Source organism: Canis lupus, chromosome 1 (genome assembly GCF_011100685.1).
Source record: "Canis lupus familiaris isolate Mischka breed German Shepherd chromosome 1, alternate assembly UU_Cfam_GSD_1.0, whole genome shotgun sequence".
In the NCBI taxonomy this organism is placed as follows: domain Eukaryota; kingdom Metazoa; phylum Chordata; class Mammalia; order Carnivora; family Canidae; genus Canis; species Canis lupus.
In genome coordinates, this window is record NC_049222.1 from 32,307,851 (window position 1) to 32,323,391 (window position 15,541).

General features: G+C 36.3%; 1 long non-coding RNA gene across 1 annotated transcript; it reads right to left on the reverse strand.

Moving 5' to 3' along the window:
• Nucleotides 1-6,978: 6,978 nt before the first annotated feature.
• Nucleotides 6,979-15,224, reverse strand: LOC111090654. Its single transcript, XR_005353063.1, has 4 exons — nt 15,018-15,224; nt 14,388-14,536; nt 12,266-12,303; nt 6,979-9,338 (listed from the first exon to the last, which is right to left on the reverse strand). It is a non-coding gene; the product is annotated as an uncharacterized LOC111090654 (long non-coding RNA).
• Nucleotides 15,225-15,541: the final 317 nt, after the last annotated feature.

Consider the following 15,541-nt stretch of genomic DNA (forward strand, 5'->3'; position numbering starts at 1 on the left):
AAATTATAATTATTAGATGGAGGCTGCAATAAGACTAAAAATGCTAATTATAATGCATTACATACCATAAGTTATACACAGTAAACTATCTACAATATATATGAATATGACAATCACAGGGCATATAGTAGGGTAACATTTTGATATTAATCAAGGTGTTATTTATTTATTTTTAAAGATTTTAAAACTTTTTTTATTTAAGATTTATTTATTTATTCATGAGAGACAAAGACTGAGAGAGAGAGGCAGAGACACGGGCAGAGGGAGAAGCAGGCTCCTAGCAGGGAGCCCAATGCGGGACTCCAGGATCACTCGCTAAGCCGAAGGCAGGAGCCCAACCGCTGAACCACCCAGGCATCCCAAGGTGTTTTTTAAATCCATACTTTCTTTGTTGTCACAAACTGTCTCTATTCCCATCAGTTCAGGCTTATTACTGCCCATATAGAGAAAGGATCTTCCCAAACCAAAGTACAATGATGCCATAAACTTGGCTCTCAAAAACAAAGATTTGTGAAGAAACCTTGGTTCCCAAGACCAACAGAAAGAGATTTCTGGAGCATAATGAAGAGTTAGAGATAAGATCACTTATATTTAGATTAGAATGCACTGCTTCCTCATTTTTCCATTCATGGGATACTGGGAATTGAGAATATAATGAATCGTTATTCCATTCCTTGAGTGAACCTTGGGAATACAGCAAGACCATAGACAATTATTCCGCACCAACATGATACATGAGTAGAAATTGCAGAAAGTCATGTCCTACCTGAAGCTCCTTGTGGGGAAATTTACAAATGCACCTAACAGCAGAATAGGGTCAGTAAATACAGAATAATGCATGGGGCATTAGGGCTAAAGGCCAGTTTCCCTAACAGCAGAGTCTAAAACAAAAATTTGTGTTCACATGATTTACTGAAGAATGTTCATTTGAAAAATCTGTAAGAGAATTATAGATGAAAATATTATGGGACACCTGGGTGGCTTAGTGGTTTAGCATCTGCCTTTGGCTCAGGGCGTGATCCCGTGATCCTGGGATCAAGTCCCACATTGGGCTTCCTGCATGGAGCTTGTTTCTCCCTCTGCCTATGTCTCTGCCTTTCTTTCTCTGTGTCTCTAGTGAATAAATAAATAAAATCTAAAAAAAACAAAAATTACTCCCCAAAGATGGCAATGTTCACATGTGACTGAAAGCCTGTGGGTCAGCAGACATTTCGGCAGATAAAAACACGAAAGGTGGCTGACAGTGATCTTAATGAAACATAGATACATTTCAATGAATTCCAATGTGGGATTGCTATAGACTATATGGCATCCACATCCACTCCAAAGTATTTGATATGCTAATTGAGGAAGAAAAATGCAACCTAGGAGGAAGTGAGAGATTTGGGGAAAAGGAAAATCAATTTGCTTTGTTTAATATAACTTTATTGAAGTATAAATTTACATGCCTCAAAATGCACCCATTATTGCTTACAATTGAATATTTAGTAAATTTGTAAAGCTGATAAATCCTCCACAATCCAGTTGAAGAAAATTTTTTCCATATCAAATTTTTTCTTTGCTACATACTTCTAGTCAATCCCCAGGTAACCACTTAGCTTTCTCTATAGATTTACCTAAGGTTTTTTGGGGAAGTTTCACACAAATTGAATTATACAATATGTAGTCTCTTGTGTCTGTATTCTTTCAATTAGCATAGTTTTTAGACATAATTCATATTGTAGATGTTCCAATAATTCTTCATTTTTATTGCTGACAAGTATTCATTGTGTAGATATACCACGTTTTCATTTCCCATGCATCAGATGATTGACATTTAGATTGTTTCCGGTTTTAGGCTATTATGAATAGTGCTGCTATGAACATCCATGTACAAGTATTTAAATAGACATATGTTTTCATTTCTTTTGGGTAGATATCGAGGAGTGGAATTGCTGATTAGAATGGTATGTTTAATTTATTCAAAAATTGCTAAACTGTTTTCTGCCAGCAATGTATGAAGCTTCTAGTTTTTCCATACACTTGGCCTATGCTTGACTTTGAGTTATTTTGATTATTCCCACTCTGGTAGGTATGTAGTAGTATCTCGTATGGCTTTTAATGTACATTTTCAAAATGACTTACAGTGTTGAGTATCCTTCTGTCATCCTTTAACACGTTGCTGGATTCTGTTTGCTAGCATTTTCTCATGGGTTGTTGCACATCTATGATCATGAGGCATAATGGTCTGCTGTTTTCTTGTGATGACCTTTTCTGGCTTTGGTATCAGAATGTTTCTGGATTGCAGAATGAGTGAAGTATTTCCTCCTTTATATTTTTAGAGCATGTTTTGTGTAAAGTAGATATTATTTTCTCTTAAAATATTTGATAGAAATCATGACTGAAATTGTCTGGGTCTGAGCTTTTTTGTGTAGGAAAATTTGCAATTATTAATTTTATTTCTTTTTTTTAAAGATTTATTTATTTATTTATTTATTTATTTATTTATTTATGAGAGAGAGAGAGAGAGAGGCAGAGACACATGAGGAGGGAGAAGCAGGCTTCACGCCAGGAGCCCGATGTAGACTCGATCCCAGGACTCCAGGATAGCACCCTGGGCCAAAGGCAGGCACTAAACTGCTGAGCCACCCAGGGATCCCCTATTTCTTTACTTGTTATAGATTGAGTCATATTATCTGTTTCTTCTTTGGTTAGTTTGGGAATTTATGTCTTTCTAAGACATTGTCCATAAATACATAAATTGTTTAACCTATCAATATTGAGTTGTTTATATTACCCTGTATTTTAATTTCTGCAGAGTGAGTAGCAATATCCTTTCTTTCATAACTGATTTTGGTAATGTTTGCTTTCTTTCTCTTGCTCTCTGTTCCCCTTCTTGGCCAGCCTAGCTGAAGATTTATCAATGTTGTAATCTTTTTGAAAGAACCACATTTTCATTTCATTGATTTTTCTCTATTGTTTTTGTCTATTTCATCATTGTCTGCTCTGGTCTTTATTATTCTCTCCATTCTGCTTATTTTATATTAAATTAGCACTTCTAGTTTCTTAGGAGAAAGTTTAGATTATTAATTTGAGGTTTTTCATTTTTTTTCTAAAATAGGTCTTAAAGCTATAAATTCACTCTAAGTATGGATTTACGTCCACCACATAATTTTGATATATTGTGACATATTGTTTTTGTTTTCATTTACTTCAAAATATTTTCTAATTCCTTTTATGGTTTCTTTGAACCATGTGTTATTTAATTTACAAATATTTGAATATTTCCCTAGGTTTTTTTCTATTGTTGATTTCTAGTTTTATTCCATTGTTACTGTAGAGCATATTTTGAATGCTCTTTATTCCTTTGAATTTGCTGAGACTTGTTTTATGTCTTAACATTTGGTATACACTAGAGAATGTTCTATATGTTCTTGAAAAGAAAAAATATTCTGTTGGTTTTAGGTACAGTGTTTTATAAATGTCGGTTAAGTCAAATTAGTTGATAATGTTATTCAAGTCTTCTTTAGCTGTGATGATTTTCCATGTTGTTATATCAGTTTGAAAATGGAATATTGAAATTTCCAATTGTAACTGGTATAGTATCTATTTCTCTATAGTTTTGTTGGTTTTTGCTACATATAATACGGGATTTCTTATGTGCATATTTGTAATTATTATATCTTCTGGTGTATTGACTTCTATTATTATGAAGTCTCCCTTTTTTATTTCTAGTAATATTTCTTATTTTTTTCTTGTTATTCCAGCTGTTTGATATGTAAAGTTTTAAACTATGAAATTTGCATAGCATATCTTTTGCAGGTCATTTTTTTGTTGTTGTTGTTAAAGATTTTATTTATTCATGAGAAACGGAGAGAGAGAGAGAGAGAGAGAGGCAGAGACACAGGCAGAGGGAGAAGCAGGTTCCATGCAGGGTGCTGACGTGGGACTCAATCCTGGGACTCCAGAATCCTGGGGCGAAGGCAGGTGCTTAACTGCTGAGCCACCCAGGGATCCCCTCTTTTGCAGGTCATTTACTGTATCTTTGAATTTGAACTGTTTCTCTTGTAAACAGTTATATATATTGGCTATGCTCTTTTTATTCCAGTCTAATAATCTCTGCCTTTTGAGTAATATGGTTAGTGCATTCATGTTTAATGTAATTATTAATTGGCCTTTTGTTTGTTTTCTGTATATAATATCATATTTATTCCTTTGTTCTACCTTTTGTGTTAATAGATATTTTTAGAGTCTTATTTTATTACTCTGATGATTGTTTAAATATACTTTATTTTTAAGCAGTTGCTCTAAGAATTACAATATGCATTTTAACTTTATATAGTTTACCTAGGTGATGTAGTTCCAGTAAAATATAGCAACTTAATTCCAATAAAATGTAGTAACTTTCCTCTAATATAGTTCTATTTCCTAACCATTTTTGTGACATTATTTTTACATATATCATATATAAGTATGCTATAAACCCAAAATAGAGTATTATAATTGTTTGACATAATGTTATATCTTTTTAAGAAGTTATGAGAAGAAAGGAAAGAGTATCTATGCAATCTTTTACACTTATCTACATTTTTAGAATTTCTGGTGCTTTTTATTTTTCCATGTGGATACTGCTTGCCATCTGCTGTCATTTCGCCCATTAGAATTTCTTGTGGGGGCAGTCAAGCCATGGATATGTATAGAGCATGGACTGTCCAAGGTCATTTCTTTGCATTTACACAGACTAAATCAGGCAGTAATCTATGGTAGATTGGGCCCTCATGGGTCTCTTCCACATATACATGCCACCTTAACCAAGGATATATGAGGAAATTACCTGGTCCATCTATGGTTCTCTCATTTCAAGAATGTCCCTTAAATTTCTAGTACCTGATCTGTTACCTTCTATTAGTGGACTTAGAACTCAGGCTAGCAGTGCTGTATGATTTTCCTGTTCTTTCTCTACCAAGCTTGCTATTTTCGCTAGCAGTACAACTGGGAAGAGGCAGTTGTATGTATCTGTTAAGAGGCAGAGTCTATGTTCCTTTCTAATCTTCCTCTTCCTTCCCCTCAGAACTCCCTTGACTCATCAAAGATTAGTGGAAACTTTGACTTATACAATACAAAAAAGTGGTTCTTTGCCAGTTACAGGGCCTAGGACTTAAGAGATTGGCAGTTTCCACTTTTTTTTTTTTCCTTTTGGAACAGTTACTATGCTGTGAAGAAGCAGCAGCTCTGTGGAAAGGGTTTATGGAAAGGCACTAAGATACCTGGCCAATAGCCTCCACTGAGTTCTAACTTAATGGCCATATGAGTAAGCCATCTTGGAAGTGTATCAAGATACACTTCCACTGAGTTGGGTTACCTCAGTTAACTCAATCTAAAACACAGATGAGCCCATCTGGTCAACACTTTCTCAATTGTATATTTGTGAGCAAAATAAATGATGATTGTTATTTTAAATCACTAAATATCTGGGTGGTTTGTTACATAGCCATAAATAACTGGAACATTAATTTTCTGCCTTCTCAAGGAATGGGAGTTGTGGATTAAAGCTAAGAACAGTTATTATAATATCCATTTATCATCTACCTAGCAAGTAAGATTTTCATAGCCATAAAGTTGAATTGCAAAAAATATAACCTTAAAAAATAAAAGCTGTGTAAGTTAAGCTTGTTATCTTGAATAGACGGTGGCTATAATATGGAGGAAGGAAAAGGTTCATCCTGGGGATTATAGAACAAAGAGGGAGGATGTAATGAGAGAGGAAGGAGAGGAAACTGATCAGACGTTTGTTCCAATTACTTTTATGATTTGGCTTAGTAATAATAGGAAGTAGGTCTGAGCACATGGGTGGCAGTTCTTGCACTGACATTACTTGATGCCCTGTGAATAGGGAGAAGGAGGTTTCACACCAGCACTGAGGTTTAACCAACAAGGCCTCAGATACATATATGTGGCAAAATAACCTGAGAGTTTGACAGTGGTTTGCATTTTTCTGGAAGTATATCATGAAAGAATAAGTATGGCAAGTATTTTCCTTCATGCATCTTTCTCCTTTGTCACCACTCTGTACAGTCAAGTTTCTATATACTAAAGTCACAGATTACTGACCTTACTTAGGAAAAAGTAAGAGGTTGTCTTATGAAGAAGCAGTATAAAGTAGTAGCTAAGTGTATAGATTCTGGGATCAGAATGCATATATTTGAATTCTGGTTGTGTTGCTTACTGGCTTAATGACAAGACACCTAATAGTGCGCCAATAGTTTCATTTGTACTGAGGAGTGAAGAGGACGGTGAATACATAGGAAATAGTCTGTCCATGTCTCTATAACAATACCAGCTTGATGGTGGGACCCTGATGAATGTAGGAATGGCCTGAGCAAAATCCCCTAAGGGACTTGGGCATTGGTCCCAGGTTAACGTGTCTTTGGGGAGAGCAGAGGCTGTGACTAGTGGTACTGCCAGCAACAGTCATAGGCCATGATGGCTTAAGGGGGAAAAACTCTTACAGAGGAGCACATGATGCCCAGTCACAACAGGTTTTTTTGCTATCCAGGATGGTGGGGCTTAGAACTACATGCAATTTGATTTTATCAATCAACACAAGTGATTTTTCTTCTCCCTTAACATCAGTTAAAGAATTTAATAACCATTGCTTATAATGATGGCCAAAATGAGAATGTATTTGACCAAACTTGACACTTCTGAGAGACAATTAAGATGTGTTATATTCAGTGCTATTTTTAGACAGATTCCTTTAATATTGTTAATAAATGTTCTCCTCTAAATAGTTGAGAATATATTGTTTATTTTTATATTGTTTATATTTTATATATATGTTTATATTTTATATTGTATATTGTTATTTAGAGAATATCTCCTCTAAATATTGAGAATATATGAGAATATATAATGTATTGTGACTAAATCTTTTCTTAAAATTAACCCAGAAATTTAAAAAAATGAAAATTCCTGCTTTAAGAATATAAACACAGCCCTCAGATGTAGTCTCTAGAAAATGTCTAAGTTTGAAACCAAAATGACAACTGTGAAGTTGGATAAAAAATCTAATTCAAGAGCTAGAGGGCAAATATCATGAGGTAGGAAAAAAATTAATGTAATTTTGGAAATTCTTAGAGCTAATAAGCCTATGCTATTGCAAAGTTCAATCACATATTTATTACACTACCTTATGCTTTAATTTCCTAACTGAGAATGAAAATGATTCTTGTCAAACTAAGTCATATGAGGTACATAGTCCCAGGGAATAGAAATCTAGATCTTTAGAGCAGCATTTTCTCCCTAATGTAAGAAAACATACAAGAGAAACAGCTTGAATAAGACACTTTCAGAGGAAATTGGGAGCACTCTGATAACGGCTTAATTTTTACTTCATTAAGCTGTAAGAAAATGCTTATTACTTTCAAAATATAGAAGAAAATGCCTAAGATTGTATAACTAGAATCTCTTTGCTACTTTGTATGAATTATTTTCTTCCTCAAATTTTAGCTGGTAGGTAAAAACTTTTGTAACCAATCATTAATTTCTAAAGTAAAAATGGCCATTGTTTAAATCAATGGAATTATAAACTCAATCATCACATTAGTGATACTGATAACAAGCATTTGGAATTGCAGGATATGATAAATTGTAAGCACTACTGATTCACACACTACATACAAGGTAAAAGTTTTCAGGAACTTGGTAACAACCAAGCCATCTGTAGTTATTCACCAGAAGCCCAAAGTAATAATAGTCATTGTGGCTTTCTGAGTCAAGTTTGGACAAAGTAACAGTGATATTTTAAAAAGGTAACATGGAATCCATGCAGGAATGAAGGCTGTGCCAACATGTCCATCAGAGATTCGTATCAAATTGAGATCATCAGGGTAAAGTTTAGTGGGAGAACATGATATCACAGAACTCCAGGCTGCTACTGAGCCCTTCTGTTATGAACATCAAAAGGGGTTTATTTGAAGAGCAATGCTGGGCATCTAAATGAAATCCTCATATAAATAAAAACTTTGAACACAGTACCTACATTAAGAAAGGTGTGTGTATGACCTTGGGAGGCATGGTACTCTTACAAGAGTACATAATATTTGGGATGGATTGTTTTATTCTATTTCATCATAGAACTAGATGGCAGATAATTATTAATGAGTTAAATTTGGTGAGAAAGATATCAAATGATTTTATATAAAATAATAAACATGCAAATTATTTAGAGTGTCTTATACTACATATATCAGTAGGCATGTCATGCTTGTGGACCATGTAATCAATATATAGGTATTAGTTAACTGATAGTCAGTTATGTTAATAAATACCTTTTCATAGAAACATAAAAGTAATTAGAATCATGTTACATCTATATTCTTACTTATCTATGGCCCAAAAAACGATTCGACCTATAATTCAGGTGTTCCTAATTATCATTGAAAGTTATAATTAGTGCCTGGAAGAAAATAGCCTGATATAACCTAGATCTTGAAAATGAGGGTAAGTCAACATCTTAACAATAAATACCATTACAAAGAAAAATTCACTCTAACAATCATTTTTTTTTTTTGTCTTAAAAGTTGATGCAAAGAAATAATGTTTTGTTACCTTGGTTACAGCAAATTCTGTACGATATGTCTGATTGGTCTCTAGAGGGACTTCATGTATGTTTGTGGGTACTTGTGGGAGGTAATAAAACAGAGAAGTTGATATATTTTTGCAGATATTTTGTTCTGCTATTAGGTCATCTTTTGTGTAAAGCTGCTTTCAGCAATTAAATGAAAATATATTTATCCATATATCCTCCCTGCTATAAAACCATCCCTAGCCATACCTCTGTATACATTTCAGTTACTCCTAGACACACAGCTTTTGCCTTGGAATAGGAAATAACAGAGAGTTTTGTGGTCAACATGAACATTGGAAGTGTCTCTACATTCTTCTTTCCCCAGCTGTGGGATACAAGACTGACCAGGCTTGAACAAGAAGAGAAAACTCTTTAAGTGGAGTTGTTTCCTCTTTCATGCTGCTTCTTGGCCTTGAAAACAGGCAGAAGTGAGTCATCCCTGTGTGGCAATGAGGAGATGGGAGTGATGAAATGTTAAAAAAGTCAGTGTAAATTCTCCTTCTTTTTCCACTGTTACTTCTTTGGGACAATGAAAGTTTACATTTTGACTGCATTGGCCAAGAGTGTCTCCACATTGAGGAAGTAACCAGTCAATGCAAATGATAGTTTGAGCAGTTTCCTCATCCTCAGTGATATGTTGGCTTAATTTCTCCCTACTGTAGAAGAAAGCAGGAATGATGCTCTTTTCTGCTGCTTCCACCACCTCTTCATCTGCAGTCCCAGAAGTAGCCTGGTGCAGAAAAATAAATGGTAGAAATGTTCGTTAGTAGCCAGTCAACCCTTCTTTCTTTATGGAATTCTGCTATGACTGAATATTTATGGGATGATGGGTGATTCTGTAAAAATTCTATATTTTCCAGCTGCCTCTGTGGCTACTAGATGTGGCCAGATGACCAAGTTCTGATCCTATAGGATCTGAGCATCAGTGATAGTATAACATGGTATAACTTCTGAGTTATGTTATTAAATGAAAGAGGTATTCCTTTCATTGCCCTTTTCTCTCTTTTGTTGATAAGAGCAAAGGCATGGCGGGTTGAGGTGGAAATAGTTATCTTGGACCAGGAAATGGGAGCCATATGTTGGAGATGGCAGAGCAACAAGTTAGAAGAAGCCTGGATTCCTGATTATTAAATCTCTACTTGTTCTAGACTACAATGCTCAAACTTTCCATGGAAGAAACATAAACTTCTAACTTACCTAATGCACTGTTATAGTCGATCACTCTGTTACGGAATTGGGGCTGTGATATCCTCCAAACTTACAAATAGCTAAATTATAGCTTCTTGAACTTCTATGTGCCAATGAATCACCAGAGATTGTGTTAAAATGCAGATCCTGATTCAGGAAATGTGTTGGATAAGTTTTATAGGCCAACGTGTCTAGGCTACGGTGCCCAGTTGTTTAGTAAGACACTAAAGTCTAGATGTTGCTGTGAAGGTATTTTGTAGAGGCCATTAACATCTGCACTCAGTTGACTTTAAGTAAAGGAGTTTACTGTTGGTAATACAGGTTGTTCTCATCCAATAAGTTGAAAGCCTTAGGAGCAAAAAGTGAGGTTTCCCAGAGAAGAAGACACTGTGCCTCAAGACTTTAACATAGAACTCTCGGTCTAGTTTCCAGCCAGCTAGTCTTTTTTATGCAATTCAGGTTTGTTGCTTCCCACAGTCAAGGAGCCAATTCTTCAAAATAAATCTGCACACACACAGACACACACACCTTATTGGTTCTGTTTCTTTGGAGAATTCCAATCAATACAGTAGGCTTTGGACAAGGCCTGAGATTCAGCATTTCTAATGAGTCCTACATGCTGCTGGCTTGAGCCCTGTGCTTTGCATAGCAAAATTCTAGAGAGCTGCTTGTCAGGAAGCATATATTTCTGTCTAGACTTTGACAAAAATGTACTGTGTTGGGCATGCCATTTAATACGTAGATCTCATTTCCTCATCTCTGAGATGAGAATGTTGGACTAAATGACCTCTGTGGCCCCTTTCAGCTTTAATACGTCATTACTCTATGATGTGAACCCTCCTGCCAGAGGCCCAGGTGAAAAGGCAACATGGGGCTGGAGCTGGTGACAGGGCTGACCCCAGAGGTGCATAAAAGTGTGTGGCCACCATGCGTGGCTTCTTGGAGAGGTGGCGTGGATTCCTGAGTTGTTTGTCCACGTGGCAGTATAGGTGGCTCTTCAGCTGCTATGCATAACCAGAAAGCTGATGCCCAAGGAAAGATAGTTAATTTTTGTCCCTTTGGGAAGAGAAATTAAAAAGCCTGATCTCTTTTTCCCAGGAAACCCATTTCCCAGTGCAAAGGACAGTCAAGTCTGGTGACAAAGCAACCACTTTGTGTTCTATCCTTATGCATTTCACACATCACATTATTCTTAGAATAATGTTACATATGAGAAAAATACATTAATGAACTTACTTATTTTCCAAGCCTGGGCATTAAAAGAACTTTAATTTGGAAAATTTTAATAATAGCATCAATATTTAATTTATTCTTTAGCACAAGAACAGTGAGCTTACATTATAATCCATTAAAGTTATCTATTTTCATGTTCTCATGCCCTATAAATGAGGCTGTGTTTTAGAATCAGATATTCCTTTTGATAATATGACCTGTACCTATCTGTTGAGCTCTGCTTTCTAAAATCCTAAATTAAAAAGGGGTTTATTGTTACCTTTTGGAACCATGGCCCAAAATGAAGCTCTAATCATTCTTTAATGGTGGGAATCTGTTTTAATATGTAACATAGGAAGTTTGTTTATAAAACAGGTCCCTTTGTTGGCAAATCGAACTCCAATAAAAACATATACAAAGAAATAAATAAAAAATACAAAATAAAACAGGTGCCTTTAAATGTACACTATGGGCCAGTAGTCACATGCATGATTTTTATTGGGGGATTGCAATTCTGTCATTCACTTTGCTGTCATCTTAGCTCCCCATCATAAAATGGTATGAGATATGTGTTTGCTGCTTTGTAGAAAATGCTAGTTGATTGTTTACTGATGTTGCCTTGGTTAGACACAGCAGAGCAGCAAATACGTGATGCTCTGGGGGCATGTATTCACTTAGTTGAATTAAGGATACACACACACACACACACACACACACATATATATATACACACACATACCATATGTCTGAGATAAATGGGCTTCTTATCTTTTACCTGAAGCAACAGCAGGTGTTGTGTGCTCATGCCAGTGTGACTTTGTGTATGCGTGTGTGCATTTGCTTTGCATGTGTATGTGTGAATGTGTGCACATGTGTTAAATTGGGGGTGGGAATGGAAAGAAAGGAGCTAATTTCTCCTTCCTGGCATATGAATCTGAGTGCAATCAAGAGCTTGAAATCATTTCCTTATTTTCTCCATGTCAAGCACTTTTTTGTCTCCTCCCTTCCGCCTCTAACACAACTGCCTTAGGGGATTCTTCTAATAGATGCTACTTCTTTTTTTGTCTCAAGGGTAAGGCTGCTAAAAAAATAAAAGCATGGAAGGCACTTGGTCCAAATGAGCAGCCTGTTGCTGTCTCTCACTGAAGTACTTTTCTTTCTCAATATTTGAGTATGAGGACAGGAAGAGAAGGATGGGGCGGGGGGGAAGAAAGAAAAAAAAAAAAACCCTGCGAGTGTATGAAAACTTGTACTCACCTTTATTTGAAGCCATTTATTTCCTTTCTAAACTGTCCCTGGAAAGGAAAACAGGAAAACTGGTATCTGTGTATTCAGCTTTTTACCTACCGTATTAACAGAGGTCTGTTTGCTCTAAAGGAGGTTGACATAACCTTTTATGAACTATCAATGATTTATTAGAAATCCTGACATTCTTCATTCTCTAAAAAACAAACAACATCTTTCACAGTGTGACAGCAGCACTGTGGCAGTCTACTTTGTGGTTGTTTGGGTGTTTGGTTTTCAAAATTAAAGTTTACTAACTTGGGCAGCTCCGGGTGGCTCAGCGGTTTAGCGCCACCTTCAGCCCAGGGCCTGATCCTGGAGTCCTGGGGTGGAGTCTCATGTCAGGCTCCCTGCATGGAGTCTCCTTCTCCCTCTGCCTGTGTCTCTGCCTCTGTGGGTGTGTGTGTGTGTGTGTCATAAATAAATAAATAAAATATAAAAAAAAAATAAAAAACAAAGTTTACTGATTTTATATAGCATGAGATTGGGAGTTGAATGAATGTCAAAGACTACTGACATCTAGCTCATATTTGTTGCATTTCTTCTGTTTTGATTTTCATTTATTGAGGAATGGCGACATTTGAGAGCTCCTGGCAAGTGAAATCAGACCTTGAGAACTTTGGCTTAGCATGGAGATATAGCTTTTGCATATATATCACAATTATTTGTATTGCTTAAAATTGGTCAGATCATTGTTAACTGTTTTTCACAAGGAATTAGCTTCATTTGGTGGAAGAATTTATATTCACCCACTTTTGACTGTTTCGTTCCTATCACAGTGTTGGTATACTCAGAATATGGGATCAGCTGCATATCTTTGGCCCTCTATCGAACCCTGACAAAATAATGGACCTATTCTGTGGTTAATTCATGGTATCTGGTTTGTCTCCAGCAGTTTAACAGATGGATCTGTAGTCAGCCTCCTCTCAAACTCTTTATTAAATATTTATAGAACCATATTGCAAATAAACCTAGCTTTGCCCCTGGAGTTCTATGCATGGGTCTCTGGATGAGAGAGAGTATCGACTTGGTCAGCTGTGGGAGAAGAGACAAAATCTTTTTTCCAAGAAGTTTTCAGAAGCACATTGGGTATTTCCCTTACACATAGGGAGACCATGCCTACTCCAGTAGTATTCTGTATAGAAAACAGAATGTTATTTTGAAAATATGAAGCTATTATTCATGTGGGAAGAGAAAGATGCCCACCAAGTTCATAAGGAAGTCTGAGTATTTGGGGACAGGTTCTATTACTTTATGAAATAAATGTGGAAATGAATAATGGCGCCTTTGGCTTAAGTAATATATATATATATATATATATATACACACACACACATACATAGTAGTGTATATATATATATATATATGGAGAGTTGCCAGGAGAAAGTGCTAATGAGATGAGTTCGTGAAAAATGAGTAGATTTGGAGATTCTAAAACACAATAAATATCATGCACTGGACATATCGAGGAAGGTGCTAAAATGAAAATGCCAAAGTTGTTCAATTTTTAACTGAATTGAGGCTGGGGGCTGAAGAGTGCAGAAGATGCCCACTCAGGGAGAGGGAAAGCCTGGTGCTCTCAGAGGTGCCCTGTCTCTGCATACCAAATGGTTGATTTAAGAGCAAAGATAGTGGTCAGTGGACTGTAGACCCATGAGAGAAGACTCTGGTATTCCCAGATGTGCTGTAATGCTTCTAGAAAAAAATGCCAAGACCACAGTCTTCATGCTGCATTTATGAGTTACATAATCATTGGGCTAGAGAAGACTTTGTGAGCTTCCAGCCCATTTCCTTGTCTTTGGACAATCCTCTTTGAAATTGTCCCAAAGACTTAGAGGCTAATCCAGCAAAATGTCACTGTGCCAGAGTACCAACACTTAATTTTAATACCACAAGATAAATTACTAACTCTATTCTTTAAGGTATTTCAGTGGTTTCAGTAAATTTCTCAAGATCTTATTTAAAAATTTAAATGACAGTGCTAATTTGGCAGTATATGAAACCATAAATTTCCCTTTTATTTGGCTGATTCTGTGAATGAAATCAAGTTATATTATGACAATAAATGCGCTTTATGGTAAATAATATTCACTACCATAAATACTGAACTTGTTGCTTCTTCTTGAACCGACAGAGTTACTAGCTGTTCTTCCATGCTAAAAAGAATTTTCTTTTGTTTCCAGTTCTACTGACTTAGCTGTTTGTCACCAATATTCTAAGGTGTTCATGGCACAATATTAAGAGCTATCAAAAGATTATAAAAGAAATAGATTCATGACTAGTTCTTGCATTTGGAGGAGTTAATAATGTAGTAGTGGGGGAAGGAAGAGGAAGTATAAATGAAAAGACTGATGAATTGTGTATGTTAAAAGCTGAATTTGACACAGCCAAGTGTACACACACAATGAACACATGTTATGAGCAGATAGGATTAATAAAGGTTTTTCTTATAGAGATATGCTGATATTTCTATAGCACTATTAATGATGGCTGTTTAGTGTTGGTGCATTGGTAGGAACTAATAAGTATTTGCCACTGATAGTATGTAAGGTAATGCTATGGTCCTCCCCCTCCCGCACCATTCCTATACTGAAATTCTAATCCCCAGTGTGACAGAGGGAAGGGGTAGAAGGTAGGGCTTTCGGGTGGTGATTAGGTCATGAAGGCAGGGCCCTCGTGAATGGAATATATGTCTTATAAAAGAGACCCCACAGAGCTCTCTGACCCTTTCTGCCACGTGAAGATACCACAAGAAGTCTGAAACCCAGAAGACAGCCCTCACGCAACCATGCTGGAATCCTGATCTTAGATTTTCAGCCTCTAGACCTGTCAGAAATAAATTTCTGTTGTTATAAGCCACGCAGTTGGTGGTATCTTACTACAGTAGCCTGAATGGACTAAGATAGGTAGGATCTTTGAAAGTGTTCCTCTCTTAGAGGACATTCATTGTTAAAATTCCAGCTCTGGAACTTTGTGCATCAGAGTAAGTGTTTTAACTCTGCTGTTACTATGGAGACGATTTAGCAAATACGTGTGCAAGGTTAAGTACCTCCTCACTGAAGCATATCTACAGGAAATGCTTATATTTTGGGGAAAGGCCTAGCTGAAACATCAGTGATGCAGTACCATGCCTCTGTCGACATAGTTCAGATGTCCCAGGAACTCAGGCAGCTATAAGCGCACCTAGAGTTTTTCAGAGTTGCCTCATAGGAGGGGTAGGCTGGGAGATGTTGCTCTGCATTTCTCTAC